The sequence below is a fragment of the Pantherophis guttatus genome, chromosome 3 (genome assembly GCF_059756535.1).
Source record: "Pantherophis guttatus breed Tessera chromosome 3, ASM5975653v1, whole genome shotgun sequence".
Lineage (NCBI taxonomy): Eukaryota > Metazoa > Chordata > Lepidosauria > Squamata > Colubridae > Pantherophis > Pantherophis guttatus.
Window position 1 is genome coordinate 150,709,729 of NC_142065.1, and position 26,179 is coordinate 150,735,907.

At 38.7% G+C, this 26,179-nt stretch overlaps 2 long non-coding RNA genes across 3 annotated transcripts in view; one reads left to right on the plus strand and one right to left on the minus strand.

Moving 5' to 3' along the window:
* LOC117672527 (uncharacterized) overlaps positions 1 to 26,179 on the minus strand; it is a 53,089-nt gene that overhangs the window by 5,534 nt on the left and 21,376 nt on the right. The window lies entirely within an intron of this gene.
* The window catches only part of LOC132709167 (uncharacterized), a 125,220-nt gene continuing 102,969 nt past the window's right edge, over positions 3,929 to 26,179 (plus strand). The window contains exons 1-2 of the long non-coding RNA XR_015733295.1: positions 3,929 to 4,025; positions 23,646 to 23,747. This is a non-coding gene — a long non-coding RNA (uncharacterized LOC132709167). The remainder of the gene's footprint in view (positions 4,026 to 23,645; positions 23,748 to 26,179) is intronic.

Genomic DNA, 26,179 nt, shown 5'->3' on the forward strand with positions numbered 1-26,179 from the left:
AATTCTTCCGAAGAACCTGGGATGTTGTATTGTCTCTGCGTAACATATGGGCGGATCCAAGTAATGTGGCCTTTTGTAATTGACAGATGGAAATTCCATCAATGTACAGATTTTCTAAGTATTATCATTATCATTATTATCCATGCCGATTCCTAGAGAAAATAGGACATGTGGAACATGTGGACTGTATAGTTGTTACAAATAGAGGCTCTGGGCCACTTGCATGATTGAGTTGGTTCTCTTTTTCTGTGACATATTGTGTTGCCTCGGGTCAGCGACTCATGGCTTGCTGCCCCTTGTCATCATGGTTGTAATTTGGCAAGTGATGATAATTATTTTCTGCCTTATGCTAGGCAAGACCTTTCTCCTTCTCCATCTCCCTCTTATTCAGCAGTAACCAGAATCACACACACACACACACACACACACACACACACACACACAGGAAGATATTTAAAAATTTTGGCTGGCATACTAGGAGAACAGAAAAGCACAATTTCTTTCACCATTAGAAGAAGCTGTGTCGGCACCACACTTTGGCAGCTATCTGTCTAAAGGAAGATGCAAAGGCAGTGCTTACTGTAAGGTCTTGCTTAAGAAAGGTTTAATAGGAACTATGAGTAAAATTTTAAAAAAACCTACTCACTATGGTATATATCACTATTATAAGCAAATCTGCCAGCCAAGTAAAAGTGCAGTAAGTACTTTTCCTATTTTTTTAAAAAAGGAGTTAGATTTATTATATATTTGTTGTGTTCATATTTTCTACAATCCATATATAAATTGATATATATTCTTTCTGCATTACGTAACAAAAATACCAGCACTTTCTTCATTTAATGTTTCTGGAAGAGTGTCTGGAAATACAAAGCTAACGCTGCATTTTTACACAGCCACCAATCATACATTTGTGTTGTCATTATCCCCAAAACAGTACCCAGAGTAGCATTCACGATCATCCTCAAACCATATAACTGTTAAGGTACAAGTACCAAAATGTGCAAAAGTTCCCAAAAAGAGATGTTTGATGATTGGCAGAGACAGTGTTCTTCTCAACCTCTCTGTATCTTTCGTCACTATTGACCATGAATTGCCAGAGATTTAGGAATAGGAGGCACTGCTTAATACTGGTCTCATTCCACTCTCTGACAGATATTTCAGATGGTGTTGCTTGGAGACAGTTGTTCTGCTAAGTAGAAGCTATTATATGATCTCCTGCAGGGCTCCATTCCATCTCTAATACACTGCAATCTCTGCAGGAAGCCTCTTGGGGGAACCACCTGGAGGTCTGCAGATGGGCTTGTCAATACATGGATGCCAACCAAATCTATTTCTCGGTAACAGCTCCAAGAAAAGCGTGGCTCGCTGATCAACTCTGTAGTCATTACAGTTGGAGGAGACATAATAAATTAGGCTGAACCCAGGCAAGGCAGTGATTCTTATAGGAGGTCATAATTTCAAGTAAATGACTTATCCTCTTTCTCTGTGCCGTATTGCATTCCTTCAGAAAAAAGATGTACAGGTAGCCCTTGACTTACCACCACAACTGAGCCCAAAATTTCTGTTGTTAAAGTGAGACAGTTGTTAAATGAGTTTTGCTCCTTTTTATGACCTTTCTTGCCACAGTTGTTAAGTGAATCACTGCCGTTGTTAAGTTAGTAATACGGTTGTTACATGAATGTGACTTTGCTTGCCAGGTTGCAAAAGATAATCGTATGACCCTGGGACACCGCAACTCTCATAAATATGAATCAGTTGCCAAGCATCTGGATTTTGATCACATGACCCTGGGGATGCTGCAATGATCGTAAGTTTGAAAAACAGTCATAAATTGCTTTTTCAGTGCCATTGTATCTTCAAATGGTCACTCACTGAATGGTTGTAAGTTGAGGACGATCTGTATTCTGGACTAGTTCTTATCCAGGTCATGGTCTGATTTTCTAGACTGAACAATGAGGAACATCTATCACTTTTGCTGAGACTGCCTGTCTATAACTCTCAATATGAATACTAATATGTATTCACATCTGGTCTATGACACAGAAGACATGTATTAATCAAAATATCCTTTCAAGCATCTAGTTTCAGCTTCAGGGCTTGCCATTGTATAGTTCAAATATAGAAAACTTCTGGTGCTCTTATAGCCTCCTGCCCTAACTATAAAAAAATAAGATTATAATCTTGGCCCTTCAAGACTAACCCTCCTCTACCCCCATTAAGGAACCCATGGCTTAAGATGTTCCCTTAACATGCCTTAAAGAGTGACTTTTCGATGAGCTAGTTCTGGAATTTGTGTGAGTGTCTAGAGGAATGAGGAGGGAATGTGTACATTTGTGTAACTCTGTGGGATGTCTGATCCATGTCCAGGCAAAACATTTTGTGGGAAAATGTTCCTGCCATGCAGTGTTCCTATCCTCTATTAGCACACTTTCAATGCTCTTATTACCTCCTAGCCAAAATAAACTAATACTTCAGATTCAGGGAAATGCATAATTGTATACATGAGAGCTTCATATATAATACAAGTGGAAACGATGCATTGTTTGAACATTTTGCTTTTAAACAGTTTGTTTTTAAGCTGAATTCCCTAGATCCAGTTCCCTTGTGGAAATAGGGGGCCCTTTTCACCAATCTTAGTCACCTTTGCCACCTGTTTTCTCCTCATCTATTCTTTGGTCTAAAAGAGATGGTCAAATGAGGTGTTGGTGAGGACAAGAAGCACGAGGAAGATTCATTGACTGCTTACCAGCACCAAGCCTGGCCAACAAGACGTAGGAGCAAAGTGGTTGAAATGTCCACTGAAGAGCTTTCCCAAAAATCCTATTCCTCCAATAAAATCCAGTGTGCAAAGGAATCCCAAAACAGAGGCATTTAGCATGCTCATAAATACTCTGACTCTTGATAATTGCAGTTTCTTCTTCTACAGCAGAGCTCTCCAAACTTGGCCAGAACAGACGAGTTGGAAGGGACCTTGTAGGTCATCTAGTCCAACCCTCCTCTCTGCCCAAACAGGAGACCCTGCCTACACCATTTCTGAAGATGGCAGTCCAGTCAATTCTTGAAAGCTTCCAGCGATGAAGCTCCCACAACTTTTGGGCCACTTTCAGGCTTGTGGACTTCAACGCCTAGAATTCTCCAGCCAGTCCCCAAATCTTAAAATGGCCAAGTTTGGAGACTCCTGTTCTAGAGGAGCGAGGTTGAGATGAAAAAACAAAACAAAAAAACCTTTAATTTTTGATTCCTGATGACTTGCGTGGTGAGGCAAAGAAAGTTACGCGTGGAAAGCACCTCTGCAAATTTCTCCCCCTGGTAAGACTGGCTGCAAAGTCTCCACACCTGTTCATCCTGACAGGTCAGAAGGCACCAGATTTTGGGGAGGGAGACGGAGTGCACAGAAGAAGAGGACAGTGTAGCCTTGGAGTTGCTGGGTTCCTCCCCCCCCCAAAAAAATCCTGGTGTAAATGGCAGAGACACCCCTCTAGCTTCTCATAAACACCCCATTTAAGCATCTCTGGGTTTTCTAAAAACAGCCGTGGAATCTGATTTCATCAAAAGAGGAGCAAGTAATGAGAAACAGCTTCCGAGAGGTTGTTGGGGCAGTGTGAGAACTTGGCCCCGCCGTGCAGAGCGTTCCAGAGAGAGGAGTGCCAATACAAAAAAACAAAACAAAACACCCCACAAAAACATCTTTTAAAGGAATCGGGATATACACTGAACTGGCGAGAAGCTTCAACCCACAACAAAAGGAACTCCCCCACCCCCTTTCCCCCCCTCCTCCTTCCCATTTGCTTGAGTTTTCCTGCCAGAAAAGGCGGTGGGACTCGTTTCCTAGCAACGGGCCCCAGCGCCCGCCCTCTCTCCGTGGAGAGTCTTTTACCCCTAGGGGGAGCCCATCAGCTGTCAGCTTCCAGCAGGGCGCCGGGTTTAATTTACTAGCTCCTTCTGGGATGCCGGCAAGCTGTCGGAGGGCACAGTTTTGGAGTATCTGCCCCGACAAGACGGGACAGCACCCGGCAAGAGGAAAGGTAACGTTTCCTGCTTGGAGGAGGCCAGAGAAATTTCCAGCAAAATCCTTGAGAAGTGCAAAGATGACCCGCCCCTCCCACTTCTTAAACGGAGCTGTGTAAGCACAGCGCGCACTAAATCTTTCTTGGGTTTTAAAAGATTTTCACGTTAGGGAATTCCCAAGAGAAGTTATGCTAACACCTGCGATTTTTAATTTATGATCTTTAACAGCAGGCCTTATTTGCCCGTTGGATTAAAGTTGGGGTGTGTGTGTGTGTCCTTGGTACGTTTTCTTGCAGATGTTTCATTACCCAAACTTAGTAGCAGCATCAGCATCAGCATCAGCATCAGCACAGATGATGTTACCTAGTAAGGTAATGAAACGTTTGCAAGAAAACAGCCGAACTCAGAGAGCGCAAAGCACTTCTCATTTCAACCCTGAGCTACAAATATTCTCCTTTATCAATTAAAGTTGGCAGCCGACGAATCATGGTTGTCAGCAGACCTTCATCAACAACCTTATTAATTGTGTCCCACTGGATTCTCAAACTACTACTATAGTCACCTCCAGCCGGGTGTTCCCATGAATGGGATTATGGGAACTAAAAAACAGCACAAGTGGAAACTGCTTTCCTAGTTTTGCTCATCCCTTGTTTTCTTTTTCAAGGTTTCTATGGAACATAATTGAGATTTCTGTACTTGGTGCAGAAATCTGCACTTATATCTTAACTATACAATTAACATTAATGAATGAGTGCCAGATTAGGAGCAGAGAGACCTGAGTTCAAGGTCCTGCCTTAAGCATGGAAGCAAACTGGGTGATTTGGAACAGTTTCCCCTTAGAAAGAAAAAGGCAATGACAAACCATTTCCAAAAAATGTTGCTAAGAAAGCTGCGTGGACTTATTCATAGTTCCTCCAGGAAGCAGTCCAAGGCACAAATATTATTTATACTCACAAAGTATATGGATGTGTAAATGTATGTGCTTTCATTATGTGAAGCTTATACAACTATACACACCCTACAACTAAATATGATCAGCATAAGTATCCCCAAACAACTGATGTCTTCTAAAATGACTTCTGGGTATTTCACGATCACAACTATTCCTTAGAGAAGGGGATGAGAATGAAGATAGCTACAAGGAGTGAAGAAGGATTTTTAAAAAAAGAATTCCTTATCTAAAGAGAGTATATACATGTGTTATGTTCTTCTCAGAAACTGGGAAAGGAGACTATTTTGGAACAAAAAGTCAGCTCTGAAGATATACATATTCTTCCTTTATCAGGAAAATGGACAGTCAGTATTCCTGTCCATTAAAGTGTGGTTAGAAAAATAAATTAAGAATGATTCTAATTGAAATTCCTGTGACTTTATTCCTTTTCTCTTTCAATAAATTTGATTATAGAGATTTTGGTAAGATCATGTAATCAACCAGATATTTAGGCTAGATTGGAATTTTTATCTATCAAGTCCTTCCCAAGGACCTGGGATAGGCCAATGTTGTTATTGATGGTGTTAAAGGTATTATTGCAGGGTGTAAACTCTTCTAATTAAATATGCCTTTTGCAATTGACTGGTGATTTTGTCAAGGCACCTATTAACTATTGATATTATCTTTGCTTTCTTTTGCCATAGTTGTTCTACTTCTATTTGCAGATCTTCGTATTTTGTGATTTTCTCTAATTCTTTCTCTTCTCTTTTGCTGTCTCCAAGCATTGCTATGTCCACTTTCCAGACTTCTTTGTCTTTCTCATCAACATTTGTTAAATCTGGGATGTTAAGTGGCAGGTGCTCATCTATTTAAATTCTAAAGCTAAAACGTTTTAGATTCTTCATTTTCTCTACTTTGTCTGTCTTATGGCCCCATCAGTTCTTGCTTTTAGGCAAATAGTATTTCTTGCAAGTATTTCTTGCACATATTCCAATGCACCATTGTTGTTACTTTGTTGTATCATTGTATTATTATACACAACAGTGTGAAATCACTTCTGCTAGTTCTTTAGCTGGTATTGGCCTTCATAGGCATTGAGTTCTTCCCAGGATGTCATAATGTAATACTAATATTACATTATTACATGATGTACGGTAATAGTCATACTATGAGCATAGCATATATGTGGATCCAAGTGGAGTGGTATTTTGTAGCTGAGATGGAAATGTTGTCAATCTTCATATTTTCTAATGCTGTCCAAAATTATTTGGTATGGCAAAAAAATGCATTCGGGAAGCAAAGTAAGCTGCTCCATTGCTGGGTTGTGTGAGCTATCTTAGAAGTGGCCACCATTTTCCAAGTGACTTGGGGCTCCTAGAAAATGGTGGCCACTTCCAGGATTGTGTCACATAGCCCAGCAATAAAGCGGATTGTCTTGCTTTCCTTAGTGACCTCTGGAGCTCCTGAGATCTCCAAAAGGTAAGTGTGCAATGGCTAATGTGGGATGAGGAGGAAGGTATGGTCTGGTGATGGGGGGAAGTAGCCCCAAGGCGTTTGACGCTCCTGGAAGCAGGAAGTGGAGCATTGGGTGCCTCTGGGTCTGGGGGCCTAATAACCTACACATTCATTTAATAACTATATCAAGGAAGAGCAGAGATGGGAGGTTGCAAGTGTTGCAATCATGTTGGTGCTTCACTTAATGGCCATCATAACTTCCAACCATAATGGGCAGGCTCCATTATAGTTCTGCGTCGAGGACAACCTGTAAACCTCTCCCTCCATTTCTGTGGGGCAGATATATTCTGTCGATATCACTATGAGGTCACAATGCACAGTGAAAGTCATTATCTTTCTTGTTTTTCAGTCCAAACTATGAGTTGGTGTCCAGTTAATAATTCCAACAGTGCATCGTATCACAGCCATATTCATTCTCATATTGGCATTGTGACCCATATCTCAGATTTTACTGTTGTACTTATTATTAATTTATTCAGAGTAGTTAAATCTCAAAATTTCACACCTTATTAGAAATTTCTGTTCCAGGTATATGCTAAAAATAAACAAGGCTACCCTTTAAGCAAGATTTGTATTTCCAATCAGATGAAATCAGACAAACTAAAACTAAATGCTTGAAATCACCAGGCATGTAAGGGCAGAAAATACTATTTTATTATTTTTATTACTTTTAGTTCTGCTCCTTTTTATTATATACACTTGTGTTACTTACAGTAAATAGGAAATCATTGTCTTTATAGGAAATTAGTTAATACCATACAACAATCCTTGTTTTCCCTAATACAATATTTTCCTTGAAAGCTGATTAGAACAGTGGTTGGTCTGGCAATGTTTCATTATTCATATGTTTTTATATGATTTTATATGAATAGTTTATTCCATAATGTAGGGGACTTAATTGATGTTTTATAGTATGGGTGGGTTTTATGTTTTTGAACATTAGCCGGAGTCTGGTGATAGGAACAGTGAAAAAAATACAATAAATAAAGAAATCTGATTGAGATAAGTATGACAATATATTATTATTAATGATTGATAATTTTGATAGAATAATAAGATTCTTTCCAATAATGAGCATGCACATATGTGTATATTTGTGTACATATTTCTGTATCTTTAATTATATAACATCCACATCTATATCTATTCATCAAGTGTACCAGAGAACTATCATGCTAGGATGAAAATCTGGTCTCTAATAGTTTTAAGTTGTTAGGAAGTCATATGATCAAAACTCATTAGCATCTGAAACGGCTTCCAAATTCTGAAAAGAACTTCTGTACAATACTTAAGAGTTAGATCATCCTGTAACAGGATGGATCTTTTTCTCCAAATATTTATTTGTATTCCCACGCTTACAGCTTCATTGAAACTTTTTTTAAAAAAGAGAAAGAATACAGTTGCCAAGATAACAGCTAAATTTTTCTTGCTGGATGCACTTAAATTTCTAGGCAGGCATCGATGCAGACTCACACTGGCCTTTCTCTCACTGTGTAAAAAAACTAGTAACAATATTCTTTCCGAAATAAATGTCTCACTGTGGGGTGACTGAATAGAACATTGCTATAGTCTTTCTGAAGCATATAAAATGGGAATATGTAGCCCAACAGAGAGAAAGTGAAGTTCCTACGTACACAAAGCAATAGGACATTAATTGCATTTGCTGAAATGCTCCGAAAGTAGAATGTGGTTGAGCATAAGTTCCAGGTTATTTGAATTAATGCAGTTTCCCCATCTGAAGAAACTGAAAGTTACCTTTTAAAAAAGAGCAGCAAGTTGAATAGATAGAAGTCATGGACTAAAAAGTGCATATCTAATACAGGCGGCTTGACAATCCTGTTCAAGGAGAAAGTGAAGAAGGTAAGTATGACAGTATAAAGAAAAGCCTTCAAAAACATCAAAGGCCATGCTCAAATGTATGGCAAGGATGGAAAAAACCCCATTCCAGTTGCTATAATATATCACAGACTGTCAATTTATTAATAGATGCTTCTAAAATAGACATGGGAGGGGACATAACAACTTTGACGGTGCCAGCATCAAATTCTACGCAAAAGAATGAAAGATTAACTACAGAATATTCACTGGTGTGAAATGGAAGCTGAAAGAAGGCAGATCGCAAACATCTGGTGTTGCTTTGTAATAAAACAATTCATTAATGACACTTGGGAAAAGAGAAATGAAGTGATTCTCAGACAATATTTTGTCATGGAATAGTTAACTTTGGAGGAGAAGGCAGAGTTGTTTGGCTCCTGTCTAGGATTTAGACCTCCATCGGCCACACATGTTCATTTGTGAATCTGGCTTTAGATATTTTCTGGGAAACCAGTACTAATTTGATCATTGTGGTTGAAATGAAGCTTGCAACCAAATGAAATTAGTGAAGTTGCAAGTTCCAAATCTGTATTTTACTCAACTGAAACATATTTTAAAACTGTTAATGTAATTGAAGTTCTCAGGACAATAGTATGACACAGAATGCAGGTATATTTTTAAGATGTGGAAACTGCCAACATCTAAATGAGGTTCTTAGCAAAATTATCTCCATTGGCTTGTCAGTAAATATTTGTGTCTTTGATTCCTTTAATCATGTGTTCTAATATACAATAAAGTATTTAAGAAGCATGTTATATATGGAATTAACAAACTTAAACTTGAACAACATTCCTTTATGTGATCGTTACAGTTTGCAAACATTTTCCCTTCTTTTTCTCTTTTTCCCTTAGGTGGCCTGAATGTGTCGCTCACTAACAATTTGGCAACAAACTGCAGCAAAGAGCTGTACACTAAATTAGTTTATCCTTAAGCATAATGTTCTTTTCCATTTTAACTGAGCATAAATTTTTATCTTTTAAGAATCTTTGGGAAGGGAGGTTTGATGCTTTTTCAGTAACTCAGTATGACATATGGTCTGCCTTTCCAAGCATCAGTTTGATTTGCCACATATAGTATCTGCAAATTTGAGTGAGTTTTGCTGTGAAAACAAGTAATGATTTATTCCCCCCTTCATTCTAAAGAAGAGAATAAAAATTATCTTTCCTTAAAATTTTAAGCAACATAACTTACGTTTCTACATGCATTTTGTGGGTGGTTATGTACTAAAGTTTCCTGTAATTCAAAGTCATACATGGGATTCTGAATGGGCAAGGCTGTCCAAGTATCTTCATAATCAGAAAATATTTCCAATCAACATTCAAGAAGCCTAGTTTTATACAGTTTTCCATACACAGATGCTTCAATCGCCTCCTTTTTATCACCATCATTATCAAATTAGTAGTTAGGTGATTTTATCTAGTTATTCAACAACTGGAAAATAGCAAGTTTCTCTGAACTTTTAATAAGGGATCAGTGGGTGATAAAAGAAATTAAAGGCCAGGTTCGTTTCACATTTTTTTTTGGGAGAAATTGTTGAAAATATTATTAAAAAGAAAGTGACCATGCATTAAAAAAAATGAGCCTTGTTGAAAAGGCACTTGACTTTCACAGAAGTATTTGTATTTGTATTTATTAATTTGTCAAACATGTACAAGATAGCAGGTATAAATATAAACATCGATATGAATGAAAGAAATGAATACAAATAAATGGGGACAGTAGGACGAGGGTAGGCATGCTGGTGCGCTTATGCACGCCCCCTTTATGGACCTCTTAGGAATGGGGTGAGGTCCACGGTAGACAGTTTAAGGTTGAAGCTGTGAGGGTTAGAGGATGTAACAATAGACTCAGGTAGAGCATTCCAGGCGTTGATCACTCTGTTGCTGAAGTTGTATTAAGTATATCGTGTCTTACTGACTTTCCATCATACCATTTTCTCAGTGAACAGATAAGGATGGCCAAGTTGTGTAATGGATTGGTAACAGATAGGGGTATCCATGAGGGCTGATAAAAAAAAGTCAAATGATGGCTCCAATAATGTCAGTGAAACTCCACCTCTTTTATAGGAATGAATGCATAAATGGGTGGGGCTTCAATTGCAAACTTGTGGCCACCATTTTGTCTTTTTTGAGCCCCCGTTCCCCCTATAGCTATCCCTGGTAACTAATTATAAAAACCCCCAAAAAACCAGTATGGCTAGATGGGTCATTTTCATGCTGGCAAAGTGTGGTCTCTCAGGGATCGATTCTGGGATGTATTTTTTTCCCTTGTGTACAAAAGATCTGGATTTACAGCTGAGACAGAGAGAGTGAGTCCTGAAGTCATTTTATGTAATTTGTTTCCAACATTTTGTTGAGTTGGAAAGAATTAAAAAGGAGATGCCATGCTTCAGTTAATTAGGAAAGGAACTGAAAAATAGAACTGCCAATATTACAGTGTCAGTATATAAATCTATGGTGAGACCAATCTTGGAGTATTGCGTACTGCAGATATTCAGAGTGTTGTTTATGTGTAGAGAATCAAGGAGAGACAACCTTGAGGGTCAAGAACCATTATATAAGCCGACAGGGCTGAAACCCTGGGTAATGAAGGAGTAAAACAAATACATGAATCAAAACCGCCAAACTAGAAAGGACCCTGAACTCATCTGAGCCTCCCTAACATCTTGCTTAGGAGTTTGCATATGCTGACTCATGGGTTATCTTAAATCAACACTTGTAAATTTAAACGGGAACTACCCACAAAAACTGCCTAGTGCCAACCTCCACTTCATTATTCTGCTTATCTTATTATAAATAGGAAATCCAAGCCATGTTGTGATTGGTGTTTGGCACCCTCCTTCAGTGGGCAGAACCTTGGAGTCTGTTCCTAGCACTGTTCAAATAAACATGATTCAAAGCACATTGTTTGGTCTCAACTTCTAAATTGGGTAATGGGGAATTTTTTCTTCTTCAGAAACAAGATAGTACATTTGTTTAGAGACCATTTGAAGTTACAACGGCCTTGAAAAAAGTGACTTACGATTGTTTTTCACACTTATGACCATTGTAGCATCCCCATGGTCACATGATCAAAATTTGGACACTGTGCAGCTTGGCTCATATTTATGACAGTTGCAGTGTCCCTGGGATCGTGCGAGATCACCTTTTGCGACCTTCTGACAAGCAAAGTCAATGGAGAAACCAGATTCACTTAACAACCGTGTTAGTAACCGAACCACTGCAGGGATTCACTTAACATCTGTGGCAAGAAAGTAAAATGGGGCAAAACTCACTTAACAACTGTCTGACTTAGCATGGAAATTTTGGGCTCAGTTGTGGCTGTATGTCGAGGGCTACTTACAGTATATTAGGAAAAATATGGCAGACTCCTCCCTGATTTATGAGATATAAGAAGGAGGAGTTTAAAGCACATTCAGTTCTGCAAGATTTTATTACTATAACCTCTCCTTAATGAAGGTTAGTTCTAGGAATCAGATTTCTTATCTGGTCTGTTTCAAAGGACTGGCAATATTCTGGACACTGCACCTTAGGAAAGTTATTATAGAGTTAAAAAGGTGGAAAAAAAAGTAATAACAAGATTAGGGAAGTTCCCCTCTGAAGAAATACTGAAACACTTAGGATTCATTTGTTGGGAATGATGGTGAGTTAGGACAGCTAAGATAAAATCTTTTTGATACCAGAGATAATTTGGATGGAGATCTTTTTTTCTTCATGTCTCGACTTGAAGACATCTATAAAAACTACATGCAAGGGAATTTGGTGGAAGGAAAGACATTTTTTCCAGTTAAACTATAGATTTTTCTGGCAGTGGCTGTGATAATGGCAGCCAATTTGTGTGATTTTAAAAGAGGGCTAGATATTTTAGATATGTCTAGATATGTCTAGATATGTCTCTGGACTTGGAGGCCACATGCCAGTATATGACTGCTAGAAAACAATGTAAAAAACAGTGTAAAAAAATGGCAATCTCCATCTAGGGCAGCCTTGTGAACTTCCTAAGTACACGCAGCTGGCAACTGTATAATTCTGAATGCTGGTCCCTTCATATGCCCTCTTTGCACCATATTGCCTAGAGCTTTGGTCAGACTCTAGATTAATTTTAAGCTTTCTAAAAATAATACATAGAATAGAATAGAATAGAATAGAATAGAATAGAATAGAATAGAATAGAATAGAATAGAATTCTTTATTGGCCAAGTGTGATTGGACACGCAAGGAATTTGTCTTGGTACATACACTCTCAGTGTACATAAAAGAAAAGATACATTCGTCAAGAATCATAAGGTACAACACTTATTGATAGTCATAGGGTACAAATAAGCAATCAAATCATATTAGGAAACAGTCAATATAAATCGTAAGGATACCAGCAACAAGGTTACAGTCATAGAGTAATAAGTGGGAGGAGATAGGAACAATGAGAAGATTAATATGTAGTGCAGACTTAGTAAATAGTTTGACAGTGTTGAGGGAATTATTTGTTTAGCAGAGTGATGGTGTTTGGGAAAAAACTGTTCTTGTTTTCTAGATAAATGATCACAGGAACAGCAAAGGATAGCTTAATTGCCTAATCTTGCAACAATGCTTAAACTCTAGATTCAGAGATAATGGTAAAATCAGAAGAGATTTGGAATTCCTGTTCCTACATCAAGTATGGTTTGTTAGTAATCACAGACTTTTAATTTAGCCCCTATCACTTGATTGCTACATATGTTTTTTTAGGTTAATAGAGAATTGAAGTATTTTAAGAAAACAAAAGCAGAATCATTAAAATGATTTTTTTTTCATATTCAGACTGAGTTTTACTGGTCAGTGTGTGAACAGTTTCCATTGAAACATTCTATCTATCTATCTACCCTGTTTTGCCCAAAATAAGAAATCCCCTGACAATAAACCCAATCCGGCTTTTGAGGGCCGGATTTATAAGGCCAAGTGCTTATTTCAGGGTTCAAAAAAATATAAGACAAGGCCTTATTTTTTGGGAAACACGGCATCTCCCCCCCCTCTCTCTCATATCTATCTATCATCTGTCTGTCTAGACTTTAATTTTAGGGCTATCAAATCTGGGCTGCAAAAATCTAAACAGCTAGTAGATCTCAGCAAAGATTTAGAGTTTTCTTTTGCTGGAATCTAGTGGTCAACTGGAGTTTTCTAGATCAACTCAGTTAGCAACAAGTTCTGAGACCAATAGGTTCTGCGACCAGCTGAGCAAACCAATAACTACAGTTGTGCTATTCAGATATGCAGAATGAAAAAAACAACCCGCACCAAAATAGGCCAGCAACAAAAATTGTGTAAAGGACTGACAACAAATTGATTTGTGAATTTCGGGGTGAGTACAGAGGATGTGGACCTGGGTTTCATAAACTGAATAAGGAATAACATACTTCTTTATTATTAATAATGCAATTTCTGTTTAATATTATTAAGAAAGTGGACTTTTCAAAGGAATCTGGTTGATCATTTTGGGAAGAGAATGCTGGCTAGGTTAAGGTGACCAGACGTCCCGCTTTTGGCGGGACAGTCCCGCTTTTGAGCAATTTGTCCCGCGTCCCGCAGCGTTTCAAAAAAGTCCCGATTTTTCTTGAGCCCCAGCTGATGGCTAGAAGAAAAAAAAACTGTTTAAACTCTTGCCCGGGGCTTCAAAGGGCCGCCCTACAGGCAATCAGTGTAAAGAGTTTTTTTTCCCCCTAGCTAAGCTTCAGAAACGAAACCGAAACCAGGATCTTTGGTGCAGCGTGACAAAATGAGGCAGAGAGAGATTTATTTTTATTTTTATTTTTCCTCCCCAAAAAAGGTAGGTGAAAAACTGCAAACAATGGGAAATTTAGGAGGAGAGTTCAAGATTTTAAAACACAAAGGAAAAAAAGCTGTATTTAACTAGGGAATTGTAATAATTGAGATACTATTAATTGTATATTGTGTTGAAAGCAGAAATGGTTAAGTTGTGGTTCGGAGGAATATATGGGAGAAATTATTTGGTTTATTATTATTGGTAAATATAATTAATTGATTTGTAAGAAATTGGATTGCATGGAAATAATTGGAATATTCATGTTCATATTGATTAATATACAAAAAAGATAGTTTTATAACTAATTGATTTATATTAAAATGTTGAATTTGTATTAAACAACTGTATTACATAATTACATAATTAAACAATGTGAGGATGGATATAAAAATAGATGACAATGGGAAGGGGTATAATATAGAATAGAAGGGAAAAATTGAATTTGATTAAGATTAGAGATGAGGATGAAGGGTAATATTGGTTTTTTTAAAAAATAGATGAGGAATAAATATGGCAAAAAGGAAATATAGAAATTGTAAATTTAATTGAAATGACTAAACGCTGTTTAAATTTGTGAACCAGCCAAATATTCTGTTCAAAGAAAATACATTGTATGTTTGTATGTGTGTTTCTAATTATTGCTATTTATTCATATTTGTTCTCTTTTATTCTTTAAAGTTTAACAATTCATTCTTTATCTTAATATCTTTATATTTGCTTGGGGTTGGCTTTCTTCCCTTTCATCTTTTTTATTGTACAGCAATCTTTCTCCTCAAACCTACCACCTCTCTCTTTTCTTTCCTTCTTACTTTCTCTTCCCCCCACCCTCTTTTTCTCCTCCCTACTTCCTCTTTCTTTCTTCTTCTCCTCCTCTCTTCCTCCCTCTCTTACTCTCACTCCTACTCTAATTTCCATTCCTTCATCCCTCTCTATTGCTGTAATCCTTTAATGCATATGGACTACTCAGAGGGCTGAAAAAGTTATTTTTGACTGGTCCTCACACTTTTGACCAGTCCTCGAACTTATGACTGTCCTCACATTTTACATTTTTGCCCTATCTTGTCATCATGGTGAAGAGAAGCAGTTGTGAAATGAGTGACATGGTTGTTAAGAATGCTGCATGGGCATAAATGTGAGGATGGTCATAAGTGTGAGGACCAGTCAAAAGTGCGAGGACCTGTCAGAAATGACTTTTTTCAGCCCTCTGGTTAGTCCTTTTGTGCATATGGACTACTCAGAGGGCTGAAAAAGTTATTTTTGACTGGTCCTCACACTTTTGACCAGTCCTCGAACTTACGACTGTCCTCACATTTTACATTTTTGCCCTATCTTGTCACCTTGTTGAAGAGAAGCAGTTGTGAAATGAGTGACATGGTTGTTAAGAATGCTGCACGGGCATAAATGTGAGGATGGTCATAAGTGTGAGGACCAGTCAAAAGTGTGAGGACCTGTCAGAAATGACTTTTCAGCCCTCTGAGTAGTCCCTATACACATAGCCATGGCCACCCGGTCACATGACCAGCTAGCCACGCCCACCCAGTCACATGGCCTCCAAGCCACGCCCACACAATAAGCCACGCCCACAATGGTGTCCTTCTTACCAATGTTAAAATCTGTTCACCTTACCCTATAGACATAGCCATGGCCACCCGGTCACATGACCAGCTAGCCACGCCCACCCAGTCACATGACCAGCTAGCCACGCCCACAAAATAAGCCACGCCCACAATGTCCCTCTTTACCAATGTTAAAATCTGGTCACCTTAGGCTAGGTCTATGATGTTATGTTTTCTGTCTGTGGTTTGTTCTATGGTGAGTTCTTCAGACATACCAGCTGTTATCGAAACTACAATAATCATACGCTAAATAATAATCAATTGTGGATTGTAAATTGTGAATTTGGTATCTGGAAGAGTTCTTAGGGCCCAAAAGTTGATATCTCAAGCACAAATATACACACTATCTTACATTTCAGATAATTTGCCCTTAAAACTACAGTCCCCATCTTACCTCAACCACCTTCTGCCTTAAGCGATAAAGTACTCGGGCTGTGCTAGATATAAAGAGGAAAAGTATCTCTTGCAAATATTTCCCTTTACTTCTTCAGTCAATTCTTTGTTCACAGACCATTTATTAAATGAAATGCTCAAAGCAAATTTTGTTTTAGCTACTTTTAAAAAAGCTTTCACAGGAAAGAAATTTCAGGAAAAAAATGAAGTGTATTTTTTAAAAACGATTTTTGAAAAATAAGATAAGTGAATCCTCTTCTGTCAGGTTACATTATTCAGTCACCTACATGATGGGCTTGAAATGAAAGATGGAGCTGCTTTAAAAAAAAAAAAAAGACTGTACCAGGCAACAGAGAGAATCACTGTTTATTTTCCTAACATTTTTTTTTTCTCACCACAATGCATCATAAAGTCCAGGTACTTTTGTAGCACCTCTGAAATGAACTTACAAATGAATATTCTGTCTTGAATACAGAGAAAACTGTTTCTGAACATCCTGGATAAGAATGTATTGCAATTTATAAAAAAACAGAAATGTGTTTTCTGCTAAAGCATGATTTTTAGTACGTGGCTTTTCTATTTAATGAACAAAATGCTGTCAGACTTTCTATCATAGACTATGCCTGCTATTGCTTATTGCTCTTTCCCATTCAAACAAGCGAGTGGCTTACTATTGAGTACAGTATGGAGCTATTGTATATCTTTTTGTGAAATCAACTTAATTACACAATGTTTTGTACAATACCTCCTTTTCTTTTCTTGGCAGATCCTTGATAAAGGCTGGAAAATGTGTCGCATATTCAGAAGAGTTATCAGCAACTACAGAATTGTATTTTTCTTGTCCAAAAATTAAAATATTTTTTTCCCACTTGGCACAGTCATAAAGAGAACCTTCCCTTCACTTTGTTATTAATTTTAACAAGGTTTTATTATTCTTGCCTCCTTTTAAAATTTTAATTCTAAAATTTTACTTTTAAATACTGTTTTTATATGTTTTTATATGATGTTTTATTGTGTACCACCCAGAATCCCTCTTTGAGGGAGATGGTTGATTCAGAAATATGAAATATAAATAAGTAAGTAAGTGCATAAGTAAGTTTAGGATCTTTCTGAATGATAAAATATCAAAATTTAATTCTATTTCTTAGCACTGTCCTCATATAATCCCAGTAACTGCAATTGCTGAAAGGAAAAACAATATCAAAGAATAGACAAATCCTCTATTTATTGGTTGCAAACTGCTCAGAGTTGTTTTAAAATAAGTGGCTATGTAAGTGTTACAAACAAACAAAACAAACAAACAAACAAACAAACAAACAAACAAATGTACTTCTTGAATTTTCTAGGCTTCCTGCACACTTTGCAGTCATGCCTTAGAATGTCCAATCTGTGCTCTTTAATCTCTATCACAAACCTCTCAGAAAATTCTTTATATACTGAGTTATTACTATGCAGCTACGATCTGGTCATTGTGGCTCCCATGACTTAGACAAGTTTTGTAATGTATCATGCAAAAAAGCTGCCCTTTCTACTATTTCTTGCTCACTGGACAAGAAGACATCTCTTGATCCTCAAACTAATCCAGAGTCATGAACACATGCAGAGTGAGCCACAGCAATTTTAAGCCTTTCCCAGCAAGAGGCTCCTTACCATAATGCCTTCATTTCCCTTTGTAATGTGTCTGGGATTTTACAAGAAATAGACTTCTACAGGTGGGAATTACTGGCAGGTAGATCATTGGGGGTAGCGATTGCGGCTGCAGAATAAAATAAAATATTCTGTCTAATGTACTCTTCTATCATCTCAATATCTATAGACAGCACTTATAGGAGAAGATCAAGCTGTATCAGCTGGAATCCCCACCTATGATTGTGCTATTCAAATACCTGAATAGAAATATTAAAGGATTATATTAATAAATAAAAATGAATCTCTCTCTCTCTCTCTCTCTCTCTCTCTCTCTCTCTCTCTCTCTCTCTCTCTCTCTCACACACACACACACACACACACACACACACACACACACACACACACCTACCTCTCTTAATATTTAGTAATAAATCTCAATATAATAAGTTGGTTCCTATTGATTTCACAATAAGTCATTTGGTATAAGAAAGTACAGATGTCTTCAGCAGACCCTTGCTATCCAGAACCGTAGTCATTTTTAATCTGTTGTCTTTGGAATAAGACAGAATCTTGTTCTACTTTAAATGCTGTGAAAAGTGAAAAGAAACATATATACCCTCAAACTCCATAAGCCACTCAACTCTTCTGGAATAGCATCATCTTGAAGCAAACTAAATTGGAATTATCAAAGACCAACCAACAAATCTATGGAGCATAATGAAGGAGAAAAGTGGAGTGTTTAGGTCAATGAAATAGCTCAAGTTAAAGCTTCATCTCATAGGCTTTGATGGTACAGTATATTAGTCCATTGCACCATTGGCCTCCAGAGGATCGCCTCTTGAACAATGCATTATTAGGTAGTTTGTTTACAGTAACTGATATTTTTCCTAGTTTGCAGTTTGTGAAGCAACATTATTCTTCCATGGTAACACTTTTTGGCATGATACGATCCAGCATTTTGAATGGAAAAACACAAATGCTTTTCATCACAAAGATTATACAGTGCAATTGTCGTTGTGTCAAATAAATCGATGCCATTGATGTGTACAGTTGTTGCATGTAATTTCTTCTTGCCTTGTACATTTTAATAAATAATAGTGCTGTGCAGAGGTGCAGTTTTAAAAAGTAAAATATGACTCAGAGGTCATGTGGGTGTATATTGTGTGCAGCACCTGGAATCTTCTAAAGCAGGTATGTATTTTCCTGGGCTTGGGCAGACAGATGACGCACAATTCTGGGAAAAACTGTACAGGTAATCCTCCACTTCTGACCACAATTAAGCCCAAAATTTCTGTTTTGTATAGTGAAACATTTGTTAAGTGAGTTTTGCCCCATTTTATGACCTTTCTTGCCACAGTTCTTAAGTGAATCGTTTCAATTGATAGGTTAGTAAGCAGTTATGTGAATCTGGCTCTCCCCATTGACTTTGCTTATCAAAAGATCGCAAGAGGTGATCACATGACCTTGGGACACAGCAATGGTCATGTACGAACCAACTGCCAAGCATCTGAATTTTGATCACATGACCATGGAGATTCTATAAAGGTTGTAACTGTGAAAAATGGTCGTAAGCCACTTTTTTCAGTGCCGTTGTAACCTTGGTGTTCAATAAATGAACTGTTGTAAGTCGACGACTACCTGTATTTGATTTAAAGGTGTTCCCAACAGATACTACCATATGTGCAGGCCAGTGGTGGGTTCTAACCGGCTTTACTTCCGGCGCGCAATTGCCTCTTCATGCACGTGCTTCACGCGCGATTGCCTCTTCATGCACGCGCTTTGCACGCGATTGCCGTGCACAAAGCGCATTTCGCTCACATGCATGCCAAACCTGTGCTCTGCGCAAGCGCGTTAGGGATCTGCCCAGCTGAGGTGTGGCAATCCACTCTGCCACACCTATCAGCTGGGCTAAAAAAGAAGAAATAAAAGGTAGAAATAATGCGGGGGTGGGCGGGAGAGCCTAGCTCCCAAACAAAGAGAACCGGTTTGGTGACATCATATCGTCACTGCTACCGGCTCGGCCGAACCAGGAGGAACCCACCACTGGTGCAGGCCTATATTTACTCGGAATCACATTTTTGTCATTCAGCCCTTTGTACAACCCTAATGAACAATGTACTTACGTATTTAGTTTATGTATTTATTTCCCAATGTAGTTTTTATCCAGGTTTCTGTAATGTGAATTTATCACTTTGCTACAAATTCTTATGCTTTGAGCTGTTCTCTTGCAATACCCTGGATATTTAAGAGATGGCATCTTAAAAGGATTTCTTTTTTCCTGTTTAGTTTATTCCATATGCTATTGATTGTGCTTGGTTTTGTGCTTTCCTGTGTCGATTTTCCTTCAAGTCATGTCTCTTTTTCCTCTCTTAGCCTCATAGGTAACGCACGTCACTTTAGTTAGTACTACTAAGCACGCATACATTTCCTTCCCTGGTTCAGAAAGTGACCAGGTTGTCCAGTGGTCTGGTAAATGATCATGAAAACTCATGGCTGAGCTAGCCAGAATAAATCCATGAGCTTTCATGCATCATGGGAATACAGGTAGTCCTCAACTTATGACCACAATTGAGCCCAAAATTTACGTTAAGTGAGTTTTGTTCCATTTTATGACTTTTCTTGCTATAGTTGTTAAGTGAATCATTGCAGTTGTTAAGTTAGTAACCGGGTTGTTAAGTGAATCTGGCTTCCCCATTGACTTTGCTTGTCAGAAAGTCACAAAATGGAAAATCATGTGACCCAGGACCCTGCAACCGTCTTAATTACATGCCAGTTGCCAAGCATCCGAATTTTGATCATGTGACCCTGGGGATGCTGCAATAGTCGTAAGTGTGAAAAATGGTCATAACTCACTTTTTTTCAGTGCTTTGAATGGTCACTAAATGAACTTGTAAGTCGAGGACTACCTGTAATGAATTATACCTTATGGAACAATTCACAAATCTAAGTAGCTGAGTGCTGACTTGAGAAGTAAAGAACAGCCTTACAAAATGGAACTTATGCCAAGTTTTTCTGGTGATAAGAAAATTTCTTCTGGGGTCTTGGATTTGGTGGTGCAGTTGAACTGTATTTATTCTCATTTGTTCTAAAAGAATGGCAGTTTCTAACTTGCTTATTCTATTTATATAATCAGCCACAGACATTGTTTGCAATCCAAATGCAGTTTTCCCACTAATGCAGTGCCTCTCGTAGGGGGCAGCTCTATTCCTTTTTCTTTCTTTCTCCTTAGCAGTTTAGGGACCTTCCAAGGCCAGTTTGGGGCAGAGAGAAAAATAGGGAGAAAGAGAATGTTCTATGCAAGAAAAAATACAAAGGAAAAAGAAACAGAAAAAGAAAGGCAAAACAAAAAGGAAAAAAAAAACCAACCTCATGCAACATGGGACTTCATCCATTGCTCTACGAGCAGTTCACAAAATAAAGGGGTAAAATTACAATACTAAGGTCACATGGGAATTCCACATCACGTTCAAGGAAGCACCAGTGAAAAAGCCTCTGTTCTTTGATAGCACTGAGCTTCTGAAATCACACCGGGTTTTTCAAAGCTGAGGTTCCTCTGCCACTTCATACTTGTTAGAAAATAATTGCAATTCCCATCTGCTCAAAAACACAATTGTCCAGGGAAGGATGCGCACTGTCTGCCTTTTATTCTGACAATCATCTGTCATGGATCTGCCTGCAAGAAAGCATCATGCTTGTTCTCCAAAGAATCCACCAAGTAATTCCTTTTTTAAACAAATTCCTAAGTGGGAATTTGCCAGGTTTATACCTCCTGCTCAAAACTGGGAGCTTCTTATGAGGTGAGGAGATGTGAGGGAAAAGCATTTTTCTCCGTTTGAGGAGAAGGCCATTTTTCAACGGACAAGACATGGGGGACAAGACAACAGGCCACATACCATTCGTAACGCCTTCTCTAGATTCCCAAGGGCTCCCCACAGGTAGTCCTTGACTTACAACAGTTGATTTTGTGACCACTCAAAGTTACAACAGCACCAGTGGTGGGATTCAGCCAGTTCGCACCACTTCGGGAGAACCGGTTGTTAACTTTCTGAGCAGTTTGGTGAACTGGTTGTTGGAAGAAATCATTAGGGCAGAGAACCGGTTGTTAAATTATTTGAATCCCACCACTGAACAGCACTAAAAAAAAAATGACTTATGATGATTTTTCAACTCTTACGATCATTTCAGCATCCCCATGGCCATGTGATCAAAATTCAGACACTTGGTCACTGATTCCTATTTATGACGGCTGCAGTGTCCTAAGGTCACATAATCCCCTTTTGCGACCTTCTGACAAGCAAAAGTCAATGGGGAAGCTAGATTCGCTTAACAACCGTGTTACTAACTTAACACCTACAGTGATTCACTTAACAACCATGGCAGGAAAAGTAATAAAATGGGGCAAAACTCACTTAACAAATGTCAACAGAATTTCTGGGCTCAATTGTGGTCCTAAATCAAAGACCACCTATTCTTTCCTCATATAGACACAATTTGTTTTGAACTCCTCACGTTGCCCCACTTATGTGGCTGCTGTTGAATTTGCAGCTTCAAGTACTGGTGTCTAAGTCACACACTCATTCCAGCATAATTATTTTCTTTAACGCCTTCTGAATGCAGCCCCCTCCAAAAGTAGTCAGTTCTGATATGTGTTTATCATGCCCTGGAAACTCCTTCTTTCCCCTCCTGAATGTTAGATGTTTACATGTAAAATGTAAGATCAGCAGCCGTATCAGAAATTGTACATGTAGTCGTCAACGTATGACTACTGTTGAGCCCAAAATGTCTGTTGCTAAGCAAGGCAGTTATTAAGTGAGTTTTGCTCATTGCTCATTTTATGACCTGTTTTGCCGCAGTTGAATCACTGCAGTTGATAAGTTAGTCAAACAGTTGTTCAGTGAATCTGGCTTCCCCATTGATTTCGCTTCAGGGGTGAAATTCAGCCAATTCTATCCGGTTTGGGCGAATCTGTAGCGGCGCCTGCGGGAGGCTCTGGCCATCCACACAGACGTCTCCGTCCACCCGCACGGACGTCATGACGTCACTTTTTTGTGATGATTTTAAGCCTCTGTGCATGCGCAGAAGGCTTTGCGCATGCACAGATGATGGCGCGCGCACATTTGCAAACCGGTAGGGAAGGTAAGTGAATTTCACCTCTGCATCGTTTGTCAGAAGATCACAAAAACTGACCACATGAGACCCTGCAACCGTCATAAATATGAGTCAGTTCCCAAGCCTCTGAATTTCGATCACGTAACCTTGGGGATGCTACAATGGTCGTAAGTGTGGAAAAACAGCCATAGGTCACTTTTTCAGTGCCGTTGTAAGTCCAAAGGATCACTAAAGGAACTGTTGTAATCCGAGGACCACCTGTATTATACAATTAATTGAGAACTTCACATTCACTGCATTCTTACCAAGATTCTGGGAAAAGAGATTCACGATTCTGTCTTTTAATATAAAAGATATTTTTAAAAATCAAAATGCTTTTAGAAAACTAGGCTTGGATAGTTTACATTCCACTAGACATCCATTTTGCATAATTAGATGGATGGGAATTTTTTTCTCCCCTCCGTTCCCCCTTCAGCTGCATATTGGCTCCAGACCATATCCCAGGTCTGGGAGTGAGGAACAAGAGAAGGATTCAGCATTCAGAACCAGAGCAGTGTTTTACCCAGGTTTCAGCTGTGTTGTCCTCAAGTGCAAGGGGTTCTGGAAATGTTAACTGTAAGTAAATCTCCTCCTAAATGGCCTGGAGGAGGGAGGGAGAGAGAGCAGTTGTGTGTGCCCTCTTTCTTCTTTGGATTTTGCTCTAGGAACTGGCGAGCATCTTGTGCTCTTGTGTTTTTGTTTCCAACCTTCCCACGCATGCCTCTCATTGTCAGGTGCTGGTTACTCAGAGGAAGAAGACGGTCACTTGAGCTCATTACCGCAAGAAGATCCCCGACTTCATTCTCGCATCCCTGTGGAATTCTGGGCAACAAAAGGTATCAGTTGAAAGTTCTTTTAGTGCAAAATTTGGACGAGATTAAAAAGAGGGCGAGAGTTCACATGAGAACGAACCACTGCCAAGCCTGCAAAACATCTTGGCCCAAAAGGCAGAGGGCTAGCGATACAGAGGGGGAAGCCTTTGGTTTGAAAGGCGAGTAACCATGGCAAGCCAGGAACTCCATCCTAGAATCTGGCTAACAAGGATGGGGTTTCACAGAGCTGCAATTGTTTATTCAAGGCATGACGATACCGTTGTCTCCCGTGAGTATTCTCACAGCTCCGATCCAAAACCCTGAGTGCGGTTTCTTGAGACCAGCCAACATTTCTTCACAGTCAATTTGGGGATGGACAAAAGAGAAAGAAAGTACAAAGTTTATTCTCGGTAGTTCTTGGTCTTGGAGACAGTTTCACAGAAGGGGGGGGGCAAAATTCATGCCAGAGGACCCCCCTCTTTTTTTATATGGATGGGGCTCATTTTCTTCCTAGAGCAAAGGAAGCAATGGCTGGGGGGGGGGGCGGGGCGTGTCATGATAGCAGCCTTCAGGAACCCTTGTGACTGTTGAAAAAGAAGATGCTGCTGTTCCTGGGTTCCTTCAACTCATTTCAGGCCTTTGAGATTGAGAAATATGTTATCCCATCACTTAGCAGTCATATCAACTGGCTTTTGCAAAGGGAAGGGCTACCATCTTGTTCTTTACCTCAGGCCGCAAAATAACCTGCAATAGTCAATCAGTGCAGGGAGGTGTTCCTGGTGCCAATCTGTCCAAGTCTTCTTCCATAGGAACGGGAAGCGGAGAGTGAAAGATGGACAGTTGTCTCTTTTTTGGAAAGAGTGTTTCTGCAACAGTCGCCTTTTTAGAAAACAAAACCAACGTGGCTTGCAGCCACTTATTGCTGTGAGAATTTGGAGGTTAGGGATGGCATGAAAACAAGGACAAATCTCATGCAAAGTAATAACTCACAAAAGCCGATCTGCAAATATCAGCGATACCCATCTACGCACCTGCACCTTTTACACACCTGTTGTCCTACATGCGCAATGAAAACTCCCTTTGAAAGAGAATTTCCTTTGCAACTACACTGACCAAAAGATACTTCAAGCATTTGGCATAAGTTAAAGCTGGGAAAGAATACTTAGATTTTCTAATAAAGCAAGAGAGAGGAACTGAAAAGAGTAGATACCTTTACTTCCCAAAATTAAATCACTACAATTTCATATTCATGTTCAAATGCTTGCTACACAGGATTCTTAGGCATATTAATTTATATTTCATGTTTCTAGGCCATCCGTGTCCCTCAAGGATCATTTACCATCTGAATTCTATATTCCATTTGGATAGTATTTCCAGTATTATTAATGTTGTTATTATTTTATTTGAATGTAATATGGCTATTGACTCGGGGGCGGGGGGGTCTTAAAAAATCCAGAATCAATAAAGATATTTAATAACACAAAACAACACAGTATTGCTTTTCATATCATAAAGTCAATGTCCCTGTTCATTCAAACACACAGTAATAATGAATGCAACCAACAGAAACTTTATGATTGCTGGGAAAATGTCCTAGAATTCTTGTGATATTTTTGAGAGAATGAAGATCACTATTGTAGCTTACTTATGACAGTCAGAACCATATTATTTCCTTTCCTGTTTGTTTTACAATATTGTTACAGAGAAAAAAAGGGTTAAATAAAAAGTTCTTGGATGCATTGGACTAAAATTCCTCCCATTTCCCCAACAAGTCCTTGCCAAGGAAAAACATAGCTCTAGACCAGGATTGGTAACAGAATGATGAGAGAGGGGAAAAAAACGCTTTTCATTTCTGGTAAGGACAATAGAATGGACTGATCATCATGGGCTATTTATCTCCACCTCTCTATCCTTCTAATCTGTAGTCAAGATGATTAATAAAATAATAATAAGGATTCTTAATGCAAAAAGGGAGGTTACATTCCAAGGGAGAATATACCACTAGGTTGAAGGATAAAGCTGTAAAAATTAGCCACTGTATATAGTTAGGAAAAAATGGCAGTGAATTAGATTATAAATTATCCAATACATATACTGAGTGTTAGTATCATGAAAGTGTATATACTGAGTATAATCCTTTGGGCGTTATTATAGTGATTGTGGATCTACTTTATTTAGGATGATGATGATATTATCCATTCAGTTGTGTCCGACTCTTGACTATTCTATGGATCGGCTCTTTCCACATCTTACTATCTTGCACTACTTTTATATAGGATACTCTTCTATTTGAAGATATTGTCCAGCTGAATAGCTGTCCAGCTTAAGTCTGAGTTAAGGCAAAAGAATCCAGAATGGAGAACAGTGGGTCTTCAAGTTTTTTTTTTTTAATTTGATTTATATGCCGCCCTTCTCCGGAGACTCAGGGCGGCTTACAATGTGCTCAGCAATAGCCT